General features: G+C 43.7%; 1 protein-coding gene and 1 pseudogene across 1 annotated transcript in view; both read right to left on the bottom strand.

Annotated features, from left to right (window-relative positions):
• Positions 1–22,831, bottom strand: part of LOC126259570 (nephrin-like) — a 1,073,586-nt gene that overhangs the window by 585,966 nt on the left and 464,789 nt on the right. The window lies entirely within an intron of this gene.
• On the bottom strand, positions 7,697–7,814 carry LOC126261044 (5S ribosomal RNA; annotated as a pseudogene).

The following is a 22,831-nucleotide window of genomic DNA, read 5'->3' as shown; positions in this document are numbered from 1 at the left end:
TGACTGTTAATCTTCACAAACGTACACTATGTTGATTTTATATCCGTAATGTAGGAGGCTTTTAAATTCAGAAGGTATCATCACTTCAAAACAATGGGCACCGAATCCGGCTGACATAAACCTGTGAATACAGGTTAATGTAATCGCTTCGTCACAAGATTTACAACTTCACTGTAGAGCATGCGTCAATTCAAAAATTTTATACGCCTTTACAAGCACTTGAAACGAAAGGCGTTTCAGAACACTAGAAGATTGTCAACAATAAACATAAATTTATATTTTAAGAAATGTTTTCTAAAGGTATTTGTGTGGAGCGTAGCTTTGTACGTATGTAAAAAGTCGACAACAAGCATTTCAGACAAGGAGAATATAGGCCTTTCAAACATTTTACTACAGGCAGTGTTCAGAACCAGATGGGGAAATCGAGCAACTGTTGAGGAGATACCGAAATGGATAAAAAATAAACTTGTGGAGTAACTCGTCTAAATAAAGGGAGCCGTTGATAGTACACGTCCTTAGATATCAAAGAATTCCCGGTTTGTTATAGGAAGGAAGTGTGTAGGATAAAAACTGGAGTTCGAGTTCTGAGTACAGTAAACAGGTTCAAATCGGTGTAGGTTGCGGCAATCATCAAGAGGTGAAGCGGCTATCGTGCATCGTACCAGCCTTCGTTCTGAACACAACGAAAATAACATTTATTACGTTAAAACATCATTTTCTGCTACAATACACTGGAGTTTACACAACGAATGCAAAGCTGTCTGCCCTCAATTTGAAGCCGCTTTGGAGCACCATACTGATTTGAATCGTTCTCCAGAAGAGAAAGTGAGCAATATTTGACAGAAGCAAATTTTGGAACTGACAGAACAGAACCTCGAACCTTTGGATCTGATTTTTGGCACTGAGGCACCAATCCATTTGTGCACAACTATACGAGAAATATTTTCTTCGTCATGGAGCTGTAGACTTCGTTGGTTGGCTCATTTATAGTGTATGTATACGACGAATTCACTTTGACTGAATACTTTGCTTTAATTGATTAATTTAATGAAATATTGGTCTAAAAATTACATAATTTCACTTTTACGCGGCCGATAGAGTGCTTGCTAATTAGTTTAGTGGAACACACATTACCGACTTTTTATTCTTACCAATTTATTAACTGGCTCTTCACACATGTGTACGTATGTTATTAGTGATTTATTTAGGCAATATGTGCGCAATTACACCCATTTTGATAGTATGACGTATACCTTATGTTGGGTTTGTATACTGAGTCCTGGATTACAGAAATCAGTAACGTGTTAGAACAGAAAAATAAAATTTTATCTTATTTTTATAATTGTGCTTCCAGATTAATTCAGTCAAAATTCTTCCAGAAATATGTAATTTTTTCCATAATTAAACAGAGAAATAATAATAAAAAATAGCTGAAACATACGAAAATATTCGCTGTTGATATAAAAAAACACGCTTTTGTTACTGTAAACAGCGCAAGAATGCCATGTGTGACTAACGATAACGAAGATATGGTAGCACATACATTAAAATTTCGTGCAACGCGTAGCTGTATGTTTATTTGTTACTAGATATTGGCTCGTGAATAAAACTTACACAATGCAGAAATCAAGTTTAAATGAATTTCACTACTGCTGGGCGAAAGATGGTTCACCTTTAATATGCTCACGCATTAAAGTAAAACAACTGTCAACGCTGGGCAAACGTCAGTTTTCACTCTTGCAATGCTACTGAGTTGACAAATCACCACCGGCCGCTGTGGCCGAGCGGTTCTAGGCGCTTCACTCCGGAACAACGCTGCTGCTACGGTCGCAGGTTCGAATCCTGCCTCGGGCATGGATGTGTGTGATGTCCTTAGGTTAGTTAGGTTTAAGAAGTTATAAGTTCTAGGGGACTGATGGCCTCAGATGTCGTCCTATAGTGCTTAGAGCTATTCGAAAAATTTGACAAATCACTTATGAAAGAGAAACACTTAGCACGACGTCAGTTTCATCATGGTCGGTGATCTGAGACAGCTACGGGCACAACGTTACGGGATTCTGTTGTACACTTCTGATCAGAAGTACCCGAACACATACCAGTGGACATTAATTAGTTGGGGGGGGGGGTGTCACAAACTTCGTCCTTATGAAGGACACATTCAGTGAGATGTCTGACTGGGATGAATGGCGGCCCGTTGTTCTTTAAGAGCCGAAACCAGTAGCGGTAGTGATGTCGTACGCTGGGAGCTAACTTATCCCAAGGGTGTCCCATTGGGTTCGTCGTCACTTTGGCTAAGCTAGTTCACTTCACGTAAGCTATTATTCACAAATCGTTGTCTCATTGATGCTGCCATATGACAGGCTGCACTGTAAGATCAATACAAACTGTCCCACTACTGTTCGCAGTACGTTATACTGTAAAATTCATTCGTAGCCTTCCGCATTCACCGGTGTCTTATTCACACGAAGGGGACCACACCATGACCTCGGAAAACAGCCCCTCCCGCTGTGATATTCCTGGCTGTTGCCGCCAGTATTTTATTTTGATACAACTTCACGTTGATGCAGCGCAATACACGTGAAGTAGCATATGGTACAAAAGTGGAGTGAGGTACAAGTGACAGATAGTACAGTATGCACCAATCTCGTGGGGGAGACCGCCAATTGTACTGAACTTGCTTCTGATTAATCAGCACGTGCGGGAGTTAGGAGCCAAAACTCCTAACTTTTCTTGTTTACTGTTTATATACTTGAGTCTATCGTTTTTGTTTATTAAATTCCACTAGTTTTGCGAAATATAAGAGTAACGATACTGCAACCGAAGTGCTTCGGACACCTTCCGGCTGCTTTGGCCCGCCCAGGAGAAGAGGTACTTCGGCTGCGTTAGTCACTCTCTTACTGTCGTTCTGTAGGGTCAGATACGTACCTCTGTTTCGGGCGTTGTGGAGGGTCGGACAGGTATCTCAGTATCGTGCTTTACTAAGATATGGGTATGTAATAGTCATTCTGTTTCGGCTGTTCTTCAGACCCGGACATGTTGTACTATAATATCGGGCATAACTTAGTTGTGAATACGTAATAGTCACTGCCTAGTGCGTACCGGAGACTCGGACAAGTGTATTATATTTCGGAAGTTGGATGGAAAAGTTACTACACAATTTAGAAAGCTATGTCGAGTGTTGTAAAGACAGCCAAAATGTGTGAATCTTTGAATAATAAACAAACACGATACATTAATGAGAACTGTCGCCTTCCATCATTGTCAGTACTACAGATCTTGTCATCTAGCATCCCGCAAAAAGCACAATCACAGGTTCGAACTGACAGCGCAGCAGCTTCCACCGAAGAAGATACCAGGGCTTTAATTCTGCCATTACCTCGTCTCCTACCTTCCAAACTTCACAGAAACTCTCTTGCAGGGTAGGAGACGAGGTACTGGCAGAACTAAAGCTGTGAGGACGGGTCGTCAGTCGTGCTTGGGTAATTCACATGGTAGAGCACTTGCCCGCGAAAGCCAAAGGCCCCGAGTTCCAGTCTCGGTCCGCCACACAGTTTTAATCTGCCGGGAAGTTTCACATCAGCGCACACTCAGCTCCAGAGTGAAAATCTCATTCAAGACCCCACGACCGACAAGCTGTCTTCTGCCTTGGGGACACAACTTGAGAAGACGGAAGGTTGGTGGAAAGAACGGTCATAGACTCTTATTCAATCTCTCCAGATCTCTTCAGCTTCCAGATCTGACTTCTAAAGGGTCACACAATTTATGCGGCACCACCACCTCCTCCGCTCATCACTGTAGGCGCAACACGTGATGGTAACGATATCGAGGCATCCGTCAAACCCAGAACCTTCCATCCGACTGCCACATTGAGAAGCGTCATTCATCACTCCTAATCACTCATTTCTAGCCATCCACTGCCCAGTTGCGTCGCTCTTCCCACAACCATCGCTTAGCATGAACTACAAAAATATGGAACGTATGACGCGCTGCTCGACTAATGTACTTCACTGATTAACTCGCTATGGTCAGTCACTGTAGTAGCTGAGCAGCTGATGCTACTCTGCAACACAAGTATGATTCCTTCCGCTGATTTCATGCGATTTTTGCTACTACTATACTACTTTCCACAATGCTCGACTTTCTGTGTCCGTCAATACTCCGAGGTGTGACTGGCATTGTTTTAGCTGTGGTTGTTGCTTCGTGTTTCTGTCTCGAAATCACATTACTCACAATCGACTTGGACAGCTTTAGAAATGTCGAAATCACGCTTATAGATATGTTACAAGGCTACAAGTTGAAGTTCATAATTACAGTGTTTGGGATCAAATGGTTCAAATGGCTCTGAGCACTATGGGACTTAACATCTATGGTCATCAGTCCCCTAGAACGTAGAACTACTTAAACCTAACTAACCTAAGGACATCACACACATCCATGCCCGAGGCAGGATTCTGCCATTACCTCGTCTCCTACCTTCCAAACTTCACAGAAACTCTCCTGCAAGGTAGGAGACGAGGTACTGGCAGAATTAAAACTGTGAGGACGGGTCGTCAGTCGTGCTTGGGTAATTCAGATGGTAGAGCACTTGCCCGCGAAAGCCAAAGGTCCCGAGTTCCAGTCTCGGTCCGCCACACAGTTTCAATGGCTCTGAGCACTATGGGACTTAACATCTATGGTCATCAGTCCCCTTTAACCTAACTAGCCTAAGGACAGCACACAACACCCAGTCATCACGAGGCAGAGAAAATCCCTGACCCCGCCGGGAATCGAACCCGGGAATCCGGGCGTGGGAAGCGAGAACGCTACCGCACGACCACGAGCTGCGGATACAGTTTTAATCTGCCAGGAAGTTTCACATCAGCGCACACTCAGCTCCAGAGTGAAAATTTCATTCAAGATCCCACGACCGACAAGCTGTCTTCTGCCTTGGTGACACAACTTTAGAAGACGGAAGGTTGGTGGAAAGAACGGTCATAGACTCTTATTCAATCTCTCCAGATCTCTTCAGCTTCCAGATCTGACTTCTAAAGGGTCACACAATTCATGCGGCACCACCACCTCCTCCGCTCATCACTGTAGGCGCAACACGTGATGGTAACGATATCGAGGCATCCGTCAAACCCAGAACCTTCCATCCGACTGCCACATTGAGAAGCGTCATTCATCACTCCTAATCACTCATTTCTAGCCATCCACTGCCCAGTTGCGTCGCTCTTCCCACAACCATCGCTTAGCATGAACTACAAAAATATGGAACGTATGACGCGCTGCTCGACTAATGTACTTCACTGATTAACTCGCTATGGTCAGTCACTGTAGTAGCTGAGCAGCTGATGCTACTCTGCAACACAAGTATGATTCCTTCCGCTGATTTCATGCGATTTTTGCTACTACTATACTACTTTCCACAATGCTCGACTTTCTGTGTCCGTCAATACTCCGAGGTGTGACTGGCATTGTTTTAGCTGTGGTTGTTGCTTCGTGTTTCTGTCTCGAAATCACATTACTCACAATCGACTTGGACAGCTTTAGAAATGTCGAAATCACGCTTATAGATATGTTACAAGGCTACAAGTTGAAGTTCATAATTACAGTGTTTGGGATCAAATGGTTCAAATGGCTCTGAGCACTATGGGACTTAACATCTATGGTCATCAGTCCCCTAGAACGTAGAACTACTTAAACCTAACTAACCTAAGGACATCACACACATCCATGCCCGAGGCAGGATTCTGCCATTACCTCGTCTCCTACCTTCCAAACTTCACAGAAACTCTCCTGCAAGGTAGGAGACGAGGTACTGGCAGAATTAAAACTGTGAGGACAGGTCGTCAGTCGTGCTTGGGTAATTCAGATGGTAGAGCACTTGCTCGCGAAAGCCAAAGGTCCCGAGTCCCAGTCTCGGTCCGCCGCACAGTTTTAATCTGCCGGGAAGTTTCACATCAGCGCACACTCAGCTCCAGAGTGAAAATCTCATTCAAGATCCCACGAACGACGAGCTGTCTTCTGCCTTGGGGACACAACTTCTCTTCAGATCTCTCCAGATCTCTTCAGCTTCCAGATCTGACTTCTAAAGGGTCACATTATTTATGCCGCACCACCACCTCCTCCGCTCATCACTGTAGGCGCAACACGTGATGGTTTTCTGTGACCGGAGCCACTACTGTTCGGTCGAGTAGCTCCTCAATTGGCATCACGAGGCTGAGTGCACCCCGAAAAATGGCAACAGCACATGGCTTCCCGGATGGTCACCCATCGAAGTGCCGGCCACGCGGCTCCGGACTGAGCGCCTAGAACCGCTAGACCACCGCGGCCGGCTGTTTGGGATCCATTCTGTTGTTACTGAGCTGTGGCCGGGTCGTGTTATGCTTTGCATTAAACCTTGGTTGCTATTCTGTGGGTAGTTTCCCGCGGTTTTCGTGATTATGCTGTTACCCTCTCTCTCCGCGAGTCGCAGCAGCAGCGTGCATCGATATTCGCACCCTTGTACTATCTTTTGTCTCGCGCTTATAGTTTCCATCAGTACAGTTTGCGGACAGTTGGCCGGTTGGCGTGGAGCAGCGAAGAGGGGTCTGTGGCGCGTGTCTGGCTGGGGCCGCTGGCGGCGCCCACGCGCGGTCGGAGTGTGAGGGGCTGTTCCCATTGCTGCGAGGTCCGTGGCTCACCGATCCCGGAAACGAAAGTTGATTCTTTACTTAATCTACCAGCCAGCCCCAACTGTTCACATTGTGTAGCTTGAATTTCGTTCTTGGCTGTTGGGACATTCCCACGAGCAGCAATGTGTGTTTTCAAGTTGGCGAAATTCTAGCCGCCCTCCTGTCGAGTTTCACTTGATTATTTTTGAATTGAAGTGCACCAGTGTGGCTGTTAACGTTCCGGTTACCTGCCCTGGCCGTTGATGTAAATTCAGGCAGCGTATTTTCCTCGTCGTGTCGTGGCTGTCCAGCACGGCATGTAGTTTGACAGCCACATGTGTAATTCGTTGTCGGAGCCGATACCTTCTGCGTTGTTCCATTGAACTCCCTGTTGTGTGCTGATCGGATGGAGCGGAAGTTATCCTGTCACTTGTTCCGTTGAACGTCTGTCGGTTGGGTTGCCGTCGGATTGTCGTTGGGCCGACTGCCTGTCTCACCAAAGCGAGCTTTAGTGTTTGAATTCCAGGCAGACCCTTGGAAACTTCTCAGCGCCGTTTGATGTGCTGCCTTTTCTTATTTATCTTTGTTGTTTGTTTATGTCGGGCTTCTAGCCGATTTTAAATTATTATTTTTGCCCTTAAGGCGTGAGACTGTTTGGGCCTTCAGCCTGATTTAAAGACATTTTAAGATATGGGCTTCTGCCTTTTAAAATTCAAATTCCTGTTTTGAGCCTTAAGTTATTGGCCTTCACCCAGTTTTAAATTAAAGTTGCTTGGACCTTGAGGCGTGAGCTGGAATGGCGCAATTAGCCGGTAATTAAGATCTAAAATTAACATTTGGCTTGCTCTGATTTTAATGTTTACCTTACTCTTGTAGCAGCTGCAGCACTCCGTCTTCAGTCCACCGCCGTGTCATCCTCATATTTGGTTGCGGATAGGAGGGGCGTGTGGTCAGCACACATATCTCCCGCTCGTTATGATGGTTTTCTGTGACCGGAGCCACTACTGTTCGGTCGAGTAGCTCCTCAATTGGCATCACGAGGCTGAGTGCACCCCGAAAAATGGCAACAGCACATGGCTTCCCGGATGGTCACCCATCGAAGTGCCGGCCACGCCCGACAGCCCTTAACTTCGGTGATCTGACGGGAACCGGTGTATCCACTGCGGCAAGGCCGTTGCCCCTTACTCTTGTAATGTCTGTGAAATGAATAAAGTAGTACGTTCGAGTGCAACTGACAGCCACTCATCTTGGCCCCTTTCCACAAATTAAACTGTCGTCCTGTTCTGCGCTATAGCAGGGGATATCAGTTATTTCTTATATATTGCCAACACCGTACTCCTCCGCCTCCTTTACTACTGTTGGGTCCTCCTCCCGTGGTTAGTTCTGCATTACATAAAGGTTACCGAGTATTTTTATCAGACATTGTATGTTGACCCTACTAACTCTTTAGTGTATAGAGACGTACAACCGTGATTTAAGGTATAAGGCACCACGTCCTCTGCTAGAAGTTGTTAAGGATATCACGAGTTATAAAAAGTTACTAGCGGTGTAGTAGATACGAAATGCACACATAGTCACCACGGTTATCTAAGCCTTTGTTCCATCGGCAAAGCAATCTTTTGACACCGGCGTAAAGGAAATCAGGTTACAGATCTCGGGGACGGTTATTCGTAAACAGCCTCGTGTAAATTCACGTCGGTTCTGGAGTAGCTGCCCCCTACGTGCTTCTTTAACGTACCATAGAGATTAATATCGCTTGCTTGGAGGATGTTCCTACATCTACATGACTGCTCTGCAGTTCACAGGTACGTGCCTGCCAAATGGTTCATCGAACCACCTACAAGCTATTTCTCTATCGTTCCACTCTCAAACGAACACTTAAATCTTTCCATGCGAGCTCTTTTTCTCCTACTTAATATGATGATCATTTCTCCCTATATAAGCAGGCTCAAAATATATTTTTAGACCATAATTAGGAAGCTGGGGATTGAAATTTCGTGAGAAAACCCTGTCGCAAACAAACCCGCCTCTGTTTTAGTGACTGTCAACCCATTCGCGTATCAACATCCGTGGTACTATGTCCCCTATTTAGTTGTAGTACAAAACGAGCTGCCCTTCGTTAAACTTTATGGATGTCATGATTCTGAGTTTCTCCCGGCGTATAAATGGGTACTCAGAGTGGCAGATTCAACGTGCTCTCCGCCCACCCACTACAGCACAACCTGTGGAGATGGATGAAATCACGAGGGAGGAGGTAGGCACTGCGTTTATCCCATATACAGGCGCACTCTCGGGGAAAATCGCCCGCATTTTGAACAAACACCGGATCGGAACTGTGTTTTGTCCTCCGAATAAAACTCGTGCACTGGTGGGGAGCGCCACAGATGACCTCGGTTTGAGGAAGGCCGGCGTGTACCAGATTCCGTGTCAATGTGGCAAGTCGTATATTGGTCAGACGATGCGTATCGTCGAGGGTCGATGCCGTGAACACCAGAGGCACACTCGACTGATGTATCCGAGCAAGTCGGCGATCGCTGAACATTGTTTGTCGGAAAATCACGCTATGGAGTATGAACGCACGAGGATTCTGGTTCAGACGTCGAGATACTGGGACAGCGTTGTTAGAGAGGCCATCGAAATTCGCACCAATGACGACCTCATAAACCGTGACTGTGGCTATAATCTTAGCAAGGCTTGGGAACCAGCGATTGGGTTAATCAAGAGTACATCGAGCAAATGTATAGTTGTGACGACCACGGCGGACAGAGCCATCACACCGACGTCATCTCAGACGCCGTCGCAATCTGTTCCACCGTGCGACCGTGGCGCGGGGCGCGGACGGCTGAGTGAGCGCGCCGCGGGCGGAGAGTATTTAAATCGGCCGCCGCCGCGACCGAACCCAGTTCGCCCTGAGCAGCCATAGTGTGCGGCACGTTCACAGGAGCTCAATCCGTCAGTTCACCTGATGATGGTGACATGTACGATCGCCGAAATATTGTGCCCGTTGGACACTGTAGACCGGCAGTACACCCGTGGATATTTTGATTTATGGATGTCATTCGTTAGTTCCATTTAATGCGGGTCCCAAACAGCACTGCAGTATTCCAGAAGAGGCCGCAGAAACGTAGCGTAAGGCGGGTCTTTAGTATACCTGTTGCACTTTCCAAGTGTTCTGCCAATAAATCGCAGTCTTTGTTTCGATTCCCCCAAATCATTATCTATACGATCGTTAGAATTTAACTTACTCGTAACTGCAATCTCTAAGTATTTAGTTAGCTGAATTTACATCGTTTAAACTTGTGTGATGTATTGTGTAACGGAAACTTAGCGGATTCGCTTTAGTGTTCATGTGTATGACTTTGCCCTTGTCATTAAAATAAACGTCATGTGACAAGGGCCTCCCTTCGGGTAGACCGTTCGCCGGGTGCAAGTCTTTAGATTTGACGCCACTTCGGCGACTTGCACGTCGATGGGGATGAAATGATGATGGTTAGGACAACACAACACCCAGTCCCTGAACGGAGAAAAATCTCCAACCCAGCCGGGAATCGAACCTGGGCCCTTAGGATTCACATTCTGTAGCGCTGACCACTCAGCTACCGGGGTCGGACATACTTTTCACTATTCAGAGTCAATCGCCGCTCTTCATACCGTACAGATATATTGTATAAATCATTTTGCAATTGATTCTGATCTTCTGATCACTTTACAACATGGTAAATGACCCCTTAATCTGCAAACAATCTAAGAGGGCTACTCAGATTTTATGAATCGTTTATATAGACCAGGAACAGCAGAGGGCCCATAACACTTCCTAGGGGAACGCCAGATATTAATTTTGGTCACTCTGTGGCATCCCATCAGCTAATACGAACTGTAACCTTTCTAGGAGGGAAGGGCATAGGAAACGTCAGACGAAATAACACGTCACGAAACCGTGTGTGATGGCGTTCTGTCGTGCAACAACACCTTATCTTACAAAAATAATTCCCGTCGTTTCGTCCAAATCACTTTTGGCTACCACTTCAGCACAACACACCATTCACGATCTCTCCATGAGTGAAGAAATCGACCGGCACCACATCTTCAGCAAGACAAGAGAGTGTGGCCATTTCTTTCTTTGCGGAATTCATTGTTTTGAACTTCTTATGGGGCGTGGGGGAGGGACATAAGAGCTTTTTCGTCTGCGGCGTGCTATACTGTACCTACGTTTCGTTTTCTGTAACGATGCGCTGCTGGTTTTAGAACTCCCTCCACTCGTTACCTCATGAAGTGCTGGAGGCACAACCGCATTCGCTCTGCTTCGTGCTAGTCTGAGAAGTGCCGCGGCACGCAGTGAAATCACAGTATCACAATTTCCGGTAGTCCGTTGCACTGTACGACAGACCTCAATCAACCGTTCGACACGGCACACGTTGCCATCTGAGGTGGACATGTTTGGTCGCCTAACCTTTTCTCGTCTTGCACATGGATTCTGCTTTTGTCAAGTTCCTGGCGTCAACACCTGTTTTATTGACCTTACTCTCGTTCTGTAAACGTCCCAAATTGGAGACAAATGGCACCAGGGTACATACTCTTTGAGAAGAAAAACATCACGCTTTGAACTTCAATTCACCAACGCTTGCATCTTGACACAGCAAGCTTTGATCAGCTCATCTATCTAGACATGGAATTCACGTTGCTCGGGTAATTACAAAGCCATGAGAGCTCCTGTTACTGAGCCGTCCTCACAACTCTCCTTACAGATTTATAAGGAATCTGTATATACTAGCTGAATTTGTTACGGAGCAATTTACGGTATAAAGTGCACCAAATGGCAAATCTTTAGGAAGACGTATGACATGAAACTTCCTAATTAAGAATGAATGCACACTAAAATTTAAACTATAATAAAATTAAGACAATTTACGAGAAGATATGCAGTTTTTATCAAGCTACTATTTAGAAACACAATGTAACAATCGTTCAAATTTAGTAAAAAAATATTTCCTCTAGAAACTCTTAGAAAGAAGACAAGCTAATGCTAAATTGTAGATTAAAATTTTTCGTACCCAAAGCAATATGTTTAGTGAAAATCTTTAAGAAAAGGACGTACATTTTGTTCTTTTAGGGAAAATAATTTTCGTACAGAGCATCTGAAGCTACAACAACGACGTCACATTTGGCCTTATCGTACCCGATACACCGGTTCTAGTTCGTAAATATTTTGCTCGGTTGGCCTGAAGAAGTAAAAAATTAACCTAAATGCGTTGTATTTCTCATCTTAATGAGCTATTAAATGCATTCGGCAGTTGTTTTTATGACTCCTAACACTGCGCGCCAGCAGTTTATCGAAGTGCCGTTTTCGATTTCACGCTGTCAGCCCATGAACACGCTGACCATGCGTTATTTATTCTTCCATGAAAATAACCGGTTACAAATACTAATGTCCAATAATTTTACATTGGTAGGAAAACGTTCGTCGCTGACGTAAAAGTACAAGGAATTACGACTCGCAGTTAATTCTTATCTACATGGAATTAACCGCTAAATCCACAGAGATAAATATATCGAGTAATCGGTTTACCATTAGACTTGCTCGTATAACTTAACGTGTAGCCCGCAAGCTTACGACGCTGGGAGGTGTGCCAAACCTGGAGCGAATCCAAGCGACGGATTATTCATCGTTGGTCTGGTATATCGACCAGACTGCATGTGGCTGTTAGGTGGGGTTCTAGACTCGTTTAGGCAAATAATAACGTCCTAGATTAAACTTCTTGACTGATGAAAATAGTATTTCGTATCTGGAGTCGAAGTCGGAACCTTGTCTTAACGCGAACAACTCTCTTACAGACTGAAATGTCTAGGCACGACCGACGACCCGCCATCATAGCTTCAGGTTAGCTAGTTTGTCTGGCCTACTTTCCAAATCCCGCAAATGCTCTAGTGCTTACCTTGCTGAACTAGAAATCCCGGAGAAAAGGACATCGCAAAGAAATGACTTCGTCACAGCCTAGAGTGGTTTTGAGAATTAACAGTGCGCCGTGAGTTCTTTATGGACTTCTTAGTTAGCACGAGAACTCTTGCAGATAGTCAAGGATTCGCGTAAAAAGTCTCGACACTAAGTACAGTTTTAATCCGCCAGTAAATCTCTACAGAGGTCACACTTAGCTGCAGAGTGAAATATTCATTTCAGAACATCCATAACATGTTGGTGTGTTCTCCCTACACCTTTACATATTAGTATCAGGCACTAACTCTCGTTACTGGTGCAACAGTATTAACGACTCTTCGAAGAACTAATAACACTTAGAATATTTTTCTAATGTGTTACATATCCGTGTTTTGTTACGTCTAGAGTATGTACTTCTCAAACAAATCACTGCTTTACCAAGATAATGGTTTGTATGTATACTTTCAGCCATGTGAATCTTAGCAACACAGACATTTAGCAGTGTCCTTTGTTATTTAAGGAGAATGAATAATCAAATTTATAATGGATTGAATTATTTATTATCATGAATTAACTATTTTAACAGAAGAGCATCAGGCTAGTACAGAATAAAGTAATCAAGCAAATGATAGTCAGTCCAAGAATGAACCTGGCTGATAACGAATAGTTTCTTATGGCATAGGTGAGTTATGAAAGTACGATCGTTAAAAAGCTCTTAGCAGATTATGATTTATCCTTTATAAAAGCTGTGATTTTAATGCAACTAACTACCTTAACATAGTTTGTTCTACGCATGAAACCTTCAGCAGTGACTAATATGACTCTATGGAGAGCTAATTATGGACGAGAGACTAAAGACGTTGGTATTTACTTACCTGATAATAAGATCTAACAGAGTTTCATCTGACCTCGACTTTCGCACCGTTGAAGACGCGGGCTATTTTGGCCATACATTTTTAAGAATCAGTGATGTGACCAGTCCCATTGCCATCATAATGCCACATGAATGCCATAGACTTGTTGTTCCACAGCCCCTCCCTGCCCTAAAAAGTTTTTCAGTTTGGCCAACACCGTCGAAAGTGATGGCAAAACTGTCGGTCCGTCTTTGTCAATTCAGATATCTCGATGTGGCGCAGCAAAAGAGCACCTGACGTCAATGGAGATGTTCCCGCTGGTAACTGTGGCGCATATCCACGTACACTGTCACAGTTTCAACGAGTTCATGAAAGACCAATACTCCAACGACGCCATACTTCAGAGCGCAGCACCACCCATTCAAAAAAATGGTTCAAATGGCTCTGAGCACTATGGGACTGAACATCTAAGGTCATCAGTCCCCTAGAACTTAGAACTACTTAAACCTAACTAACCTAAGGACATCACACAACACCCAGTCATCACGAGGAAGAGAAAATCCTTGACCCCGCCGGGAATCGAACCCGGGAACCCACCCATTCACCTTCTTTGTCGGCCAACACGCTCGTACCTACATATAGTATGCAGAGTTTAAGCTACCCAAACCCTGCTGTTGTGCCTAGTCACTTTCCAACAGTAAAATGTAGCCTTCCCGGAAACAAATGTCATCACACAAAATTTTCACTGTCAGCTCAGAAACACTTGTCTGACGAGAGTGATCAAGTGGCTATTAATGGACAATCGCACTGAATGCGGATAACCCACGTTGTAGGCACAGTACCTGATCACAGTGAAATTATTTCTCTGCTGGTTTTTGAAACAGCAATTACATGGCACTCCTGAGCCTAATGTTTCAGATCTGCTTGACCAGTTTAGAGCAGTAGTAGTGAAAGGAGTCTTATTTTCACATCTCTTTCATTAATATAGCTTTTCCCGTAATTATTACTGATAGGTAGTGTTTTCTGTCAGGCAGATTTGTACCGATGTTTGGACAACTGATCTTATTTTATTTTCTGTTCTGTAGTATTGATCAGTAGCTCCAGTCCTTGTTGTATACCAAAACTCAGCCCAGTCACCTACAGGCGACAAGCACATTGTAATATGACCACAAGCTAGAGAAATTCCTGTTCTTTCTTTCTTTGGGAGCGTGGAGAAAGTTCGTGGGTCTTTCTTTATGTTTATTTGGCATTAGAAGTCTCAACGGCAGAGGCCAGCCTTCCCGTGGTTTTCAAAGGCTCTGTAGAATTCTGCGCAGATGTTTCTAGAGTTTTCTGGAATCTTTTGTTGTTCGGAGTGAGCCTAGGAGGACTCGCCACCCGCGCTTTTCCTGCAGCATTGGTTGGTTCAGCGGCCCACGCTGTTTAACAGACGCTATCGATTGGCCAGTTACCTCCACTCCATAAGGAACTGACTGGGAAGTCGGCGTTAGAGACACTCGGAGACAGGCAGCTGTGAGTACCAGAGTTTCTTAGGGAATGTGTTGTTCGCTAATAATTTGGGATGATGTTTTATAAGTCTGGTTACTTTCAGGCCCGTTAGTATCAACACCCTCGGGTGTATGAAGTAATAAGTTCTACTTGTTTAATTTTTGGTGTAGAGATTAATTTCTTTCGAATGGAGCAAAGAAGCATGATTTCGATTTTTAGCACTCCCCTTTAATAATCTGCGTGGTTGATATGATACTGGTGGGTAATTCTGTAGAAGTTCTTTTGCATGATTCTCAGATATAACAATGTGCCATAGCAACAATTCCGTTTGCCTGAAGACCAATGGTGAGTGATTTCTATGCTTGTTCTTGCCGACGTCACGTGGTCACTGTCCACTGTAATTTCACTGTAATCTACATGATTTGAAAGACTTCAGGCCTACGACTCGATCGAACCAAATATTGACGGTATACAGTAGCTCCCTGGAACTTGTTCAATCTCATTGGAATCACCACTTGAGCGTCTGATCGTAGATTCATCCCAGATCATTCCCCCAAACCAATGAAGATGCTCTTTGTCTTGAATTCCCATGCTCATTTAACGTGATCCATCTCTCCTTTCTGAGCTCGTGTAAGTTTTAGCGTCTGTCCTATCCCTTAAGCAATTTTGTAATAAACGATCAGTTTTCTGAATACAAGCAGCTTGCCAGCTTGCCATTTATGACTGTCCAATATACTTTCCGCCTGAGTTTTGAGCCATGATCCAAAAAATTATCAACGATAATGGACAATGAATACAAGTAAATGGTTCGTCGTTGCATGGTTGTGTCGACTCTTAATGTTTCCGTAGCGGGATTTACCTGTTTTGTATTACCGTGTGTAAAATCAATTACTAAATATACGGCCTACATGTGTAGCTTCAATAAATCGGGATCCTTTACGTCCCTTGCGCATGTAGCGAACTTAATCCTCACACGAGGTATTAGTCTGTTCCGGTTTGTGAACAGTAATGCGAAGGAGAAGCAGACGTTAACTGAATAACTCCCATTTCAGGAGGTCTGGTCATACTGACAGTGCTTGCGCATGTGCTGCCCGAGATGGAGAATCGCTCATGCTCAGTGTTAACCAACAGCACGAGGTCTCTTCAAGCTCTGAGAGTCCTTGTAACCAGTTGTGTAAACCGCAGTGTAATAAATGAAACAGTTTCATACATTAGCGTCTTTGAATGAATCACTTGGGGTCTGTTCATTTAGCCCTCTTCTTCATTACAGAATTAGTTTCGTCTTAATACGCTATTATCGAATGTCACCTTGAACAAGAGGTCATATACATGAAAGTGGCAATACAGGGTGTAACGTTTTAGTTGACAAACCAGAATAACTCGAAAAATAAGCTTCACACGAAAAAATGTGTTGAATCCAAAGTTGATTATTTTCGAGGGGGACATTGCTGGTGCTAAAATCAGGCCACCAATGCTAATCAAATACTATGTATAGTATGCATAGCATGTATAGTATGCACAGTAAATGTTTGCGAAAGTGTTCTTTGCATGGGTATTTGATTATCAGGAATAGTAAAGTTGTATTGTAGTAATAATGAGTGGTTATACTGTGGGACTGTGTGTGCACTGCTTGGACAGCGTTATCTAGTGGCCGGTTGTGAACCACTAGAATCGCAGCAGGTAAACCGGCGTGGAATAGGGCTGTGTGATGCCAACCGTTGTAAGTCGAGCAGCGGCCTTGTACCAAATAGTTCTATCTTGTGACTTCGGTTTTACATATCTTATGGAAAAGAATGGCCATGAGAGCAGTTGTTTTTCATTTTTTGTGACAATGATTTTATATCAGCTGGTCTGCGTCATGTATCGTTATATCCCAATGGTTTATAAATATTAATCTACATTCAGATCTGATGATGCACCTTTAGTGTGTTGAAACCGGTCATCCAGTAAACAGTATTAAAGCGATCTTGGCTTTTGAATTATTTCTACAACAGAGTGATCGCCCCACAACACACTGTGTGTTCATTGCAAAATTATTCATAAACTTCATTATGTGTATCTACAATGACGTTTAAATTGCCTTTTTTGTCACTGTGTGGTTTTATACGCGATGTTCTTTCCTCTGCCTCATTCTTCATTGGCAATCTAGTTCGTTTAGTTAAAACCACACATTACGTTTTCATCCATGTCGCACTGGCACTAATTCTGCTTCAAGAGCTAACGCGCGACTCTCTACACCTGTCAGAGTAGGCTGGTATCTTATTTATGTTACATCAGTGTACTGAGTTTTCACACTATATAACTGTTACAAGCATCATTCTAGTCCGCATCTACTGACTAGCGTTGCTGTCTCTGCATTACGGGGTCCAGGGTTCGATTCCCGGACGGCTTGGGGGTTTTTCGCCGCTTTCGGACTGAATGTTTGTGTAGTTCTCATAGTTTCGTCATCATTCGAGCAAGTGGCGGGATTGGACTGTGTGAGATTGGCACTTTGTATGGGCGCTGATAACAGCGCAGTTCAGCGCTACACAAACCAAACATCATCATCCTCATTGTTCTAAATCAAAAACTTGAAACAATATGTACAACATTTACAGCCCCTACATATACAACATAATGCAATAATTAGTATAGTGAAAACTACACTCGCACAGCCCATGAAGGCCCAGAGGTACCGACCGTTCGCCGTGTCATCCTCAGTCCACAGGCGTCACTGGATTCGGACATGGAGGGGCATGTGGTTTTCACACCGCTCTCCCGGCAGTACATCAGTTTCCGAGACCGGAGCCGCTACTTCTCAATCCAAGTAGCTCCTCAGTTTGTCTCACAAGGACTGAGTGCACCCAGATTGTCAACAGCGTTGGCTGACCGGACGGTCACCCATCCAAGTGCTAGCCCAGCCAGACAGCGCTTAACTACGGTGATCTGACAGGAACCGGCGTTACCACTGCGTTAAGACCGTTGGCATCTTTTAGATAAAGAGAAGGAAAATATGGCTGAATTTACCTTAAAATTATCTATAGAACATGAAGTAAGACACATTAATCATCTAAAAGCTGTTGTTCATAATCTGTATGTCATGCAGAGCGATGTACACACAAGAAAAAGTTTTGCATCACCTCGGTTCCAAGAGTTCCAGAACCTGTACAGATGAACATAGACATCATTTCCACCATTATTATTGCTCATGAAAACCGCACATTGCATGTTGTACCACCATACAGCGAGACCTTAAGATGTGGTGGTCCAGACTGCCTTACACACCGGTACCTCTAATACCTAGTAGGACGTTCTTTTGAATTGATGCATGACTGTATTGCGTCATGGCACACTATCCAGAAGTTCACCAAGGCACTGTTCGTCCAGATTGTCCCACTCCTCACCGGCGATACGGCATAGATCCCTGACAGTCGTTGGTGGGTCACGTCGTCTACAAACAGCCCTTTTCAGTCCATCCCAGGCATGTTCTTCATGTCTGGGGAACACGCTGGTCACTCTAGTCGAGCGATGTCGTTATCCTGAAGGAAGTCATTTACGAGATGTGCACGATGGGTATACGAATTTCCTCGGCAATATGCTGCCGATATGCTGGCACTATCGGTCGGAGGATGGCATTCACGTATCGTGCAGCCGTTACGGCGCCTTCCATGACCACAGAGGCGTACGTCGGCCTCACATAACGTCACCCCAAAACAGCAGAGAACATCCACCTTGCGGCACTTGCTGGACAGTGCCTAAGGCATTCATCCTTACCGGGTGGCCTCCAAACACGTCTCCGATGATTGTCTGGTTGAAGGCATATGCACCCTCATCTGTGAAGAGAACGCGATGCGAATCATGAGCGGTCCATTCGGCATGTTGTTGGGCACATCTGTACCGCGCTGCGTAGTGTCGTGGTTGCAAAGATGGATCTCCTCGTGGACGTCGGGGGTGAACTTGCTCATCATGCAGCTTATTGCTCACAGTTTGAGTCGTAACAAGACGTCCTATGCCAGACGAAAAGCAATATTCAACATGGTGGCGTTGCTGTAAAGGTTCTTCCGAGCCATAATCCATAGGTAGCGGTCATCCAATGCAGTAGTAGCCCGTGGGCGGACTCAGCGGGGCATGTCATCGACAGTTCCTGTCTCTCTGTATCTCCTCCACGTCCAAACAATATCGCTTTGGTACACCCCGAGACACCTAGACACCTCCCTTGCTGAGACCCCTTCCTGGCACCAAGTAACAATGCGGACGCGATCGAACAGTGGTATCGACTGTTTAAGCATGTGTTCTCTGCAACTATGATGTGAACATTGCATTCGTTAGTCATCCTAAGGACATCTTTTAGGAAAATACCATGAACATCGCACCATCTCCCATAGAAAACTTCATGGTCATGGGGAGGGGGGGGGGGGGGGGTACATCCTGTCGAATTGTGCGGTATTGTATTGAACACAAATGCTGCATATGGGATCCAGGTTTCCCAATCAACTTGTGTATGATTTACGTAATGTCTCAATATTTCTGTTACGTCGCTATGAGTTCTTTCAAGTTGGCCATTCGTCTGAGGGTGGTACATTATATACAGAATTTTATCATTTTGTAATAATCTGCGTACCCTTTCATTGTGTCACTGACCAAGTTACTCCTCATATCAAATGACATTATTAAGGACATTACATACTTTCACAATTTTTTTTTACACTTGATTCTAAGTCTGCATCTTACATCTCAATAGCTTCAACGACAAACAAGTACTGTTTGTGCATCTTGGAAAGTTAAAATACGAGGTGCGACAATAAAGTAATGAGACTGATGTGAAAAAAATTTGCTTACCATTTTAGTCAAGTTTAGTGCTGTCTTCTTTTTCCAGCGCTTCTGCCATTGATGTTAATATTTATGGAACTCATCTTCTGTAATATCCTCCAAGACCCTCTTCACAGCGTTTTGGACGATTTGTGTTTGAAAATGGTGTCCCTTGACCGTCGTTTTGACTCTCGGAAATAGAAAAAAGTCGCACGGAGCGATATCTGGTGAATAAGGTGGCTGTCGTAGTACTGAAATTTGTTTTGAGGTTAAAAATTGCTGTGTGGACAGAGCAGTATGGGATGGCGCATCATCATGATGTAGACACCAATTATCAGCAATGTTGGCACAGATATGAAGAACTCTTTTACAAAGTCTTTCAGAAATTTCTTTGTAGTAATATTGGTTAACTGTTTGTCCAGGAGGCACCCACTCTTTATGAACAATTCCCTTGGAATCAAAGAAGCACACAAGCATGCATTTCACCATTGACTTTGACATATGAACTATTTTTGGTCTGGATGAACCCTGTGAGCACGATTGCGAACTTTGGCGTTTTGTCTCTGGATCTTACTGAAAAAAACCAACTTTCATCACCAGTTATAAGACGGCTCAACAATTCTGGATTGACTTCCGGTTGATCTAACATATCGGCTGCCTCATTTTTCCGTGTTTCTCGCTGTTGTGGTGTGAGATTTTTGGGGAACATTTTTGCACAAATCTTTCTCATACCAAAATCTTCAGTTATTATGAGACGAACCGTTTCTCGATTGATCACTTCTTCTGCAATCATTTTCACAGATAATCTTCGATCAAATCGTATGAGTTCTCGCACCTTGGCCAAGTTGACATCCGTCCGTGAGGTTGATGGTCGTCCACTGCGGTCTTCATCTACAACATTCGTTCTGCCTTCACTAAACATTTTATGCCAACGAAAAACATGAGCTCTTGACATAACCTCCTCCCCAAAAGCCTTTTGAAGCTTACCGTAAGTTGTCGTCGCGTTTTCACCCAGTTTAACGCAAAAATAAATGGCATACCGTTGCACAATATTATGCGGTTCCATATCCGTGACGAGAGACACAAACACGCGTTAACTTATTGCAGCACAGCTCACGACTGAGCAGTTGCATCGATGTGCCGCTTGGACTAGAAGCAGCTTATAGACCAAGGTCAAAGATATTGTGCCTATGCAAACCTGCAGGGTTGCCACATCTTGCAAAGAAAATCAGTCTCAATACTTTATTGTCGCATCTCGTATATTTATTGCTCTGCTGCATCTAATTCATTGAGCTGAAAATATCTATATCACACCACTCAAAAACCTGTTGTGGCGTTGTGGTTATTCCTAAGAGTATCTTCGTATGTCTTCTCGTCAGCTTATTTTTCTAACAACTTTCGCAATTACAAATATAATCTGCAGTGTTGGCTTTCATATCTACCCACATTAATATATTTTGATCCTTTCGCAAGTGTTGGCTATTCCCTGGCGTCTTGTTATCGGTGAATTAGGGTACTGCTTTAACATGGCTAACTTGTCCTCGACGTCCAGCTTAGTTGCTGGGTTCCACTCAGTTGTGTCTTGTTGCATCACTGTGTCCTCTCTGGCGAACAGGCTCGTTTCATTTCTCCTCCCTGTCTTGTTTACCAGAAAAGGCTGTCATTAATAGGTGATGATCGTTACTTGTAGCTGTCCTTTATCTTTGACAGAGCATATGTCACTTGTTTTCCCATTCTTGTAGAAGATCTAACAATCATAGTCCTCTGGTGTTAGGTAAATTTCATTAATACTCATAAAGGGTCAGGTATGCAACTGATACTCATTAGTGGTTTATAGTGTACACAGAAACTTTCTGCCAAACAGATAGTATGAAATATTTTATTGCCCAAGATATAGTTAACATATCTCGTTCAGTTGTGGCGTGTTACTGTTCACTTTTAATTAGAGTTCTAGAAGCATTCTCCACTGGTAAGTCCTTGTCTATCTTATCTTGACTTAGTACAATCCCAACTGAGCTCTGACTAGCACCTGTTGTGACTACGCACTCTGTTTCAAAATCTTAATAATTGGCAACCAATGCTGTACCATCGCAATCAAGTCATGAGATGTTCAATTGACTCTTTTATTAGAAGAAAGTACGCCTGCGCGCCTGGTTGGTTATGAAGAAGTTGAAATTTGTGATGTCTGAAGATCGGTGTAATCCCGACACGCGTAACATGTTCTAACAAAAGAGCCAATTGAACATCTCATGACTTTAATGCGATTTTACAGCACTGGTGGCCAATTATTAACATAAAAATAATCGCAGGCATAAGACGGGATTTTATGTCCTGTATATCTGTTTCAGAATCTCGGTATTGTGAGACTGGAGGTTTTAAGATTTTTTTAATCGTTGAAATGTGTTGTCCTGTTCAGTATTGCAACTGTAAGGCATTTACTTCTTTAACAATTTACATAGTGATTAATCATTTTTGCTGAAGTTAGTGATAAATTCCAGTAATATCCCGTTAAGCTAAGAAAGCGTTCTATTAGGTGGTAGTCTTTGGTTGAGAGTGTTCGTTACTGCTTTCACTCTCTTTGTATCAGACTTCAATCATTACGCCATCAATACATTTATGTACTCCTAATTTCGGATCATGGCGACAAGATCTCAGAACACTTCATCCAACCGGCTGTTGTGTTTTTCAAGAGAGGGTACAAACACTATTACGTTATCTAAATATATAAAAACCCTTTTCTCCAGTAACGCTGTTAATATGCAGTTCAATAAGTTTTGAAACTTTCGGGGGGCTGTTTTTAATCCCATTGGCATTCATTTGTCTTCATCTGAGAGTACCTGATAGTATCCCTTTGCTAAGTCAAGGGTTGAGAAAATCTTTTCTTTGCGTTATATGTCTAATATTTCGTCTGTTGAGAGAAATATGACTTATTTTCTTGTAATCTGCTACTACTCTCCACTTCTCCTTCCTACTCATGTCAGTTTTACTTCTGGATTAGCATTAGGGAGAAATTCCATGCACCATTACTGGGGACTATGATGTCATCTGTTAAGGTTGTATCAGTTCCCTTTTGCAACAGCCCCTCTTGTGCTTGTAATATCCTATATGGCTTCCAATTAACTTTTGGTTGTATT

Source organism: Schistocerca nitens, chromosome 5 (genome assembly GCF_023898315.1).
Source record: "Schistocerca nitens isolate TAMUIC-IGC-003100 chromosome 5, iqSchNite1.1, whole genome shotgun sequence".
NCBI lineage: Eukaryota > Metazoa > Arthropoda > Insecta > Orthoptera > Acrididae > Schistocerca > Schistocerca nitens.
This window is presented reverse-complemented; position numbering and strand designations above follow the sequence as displayed.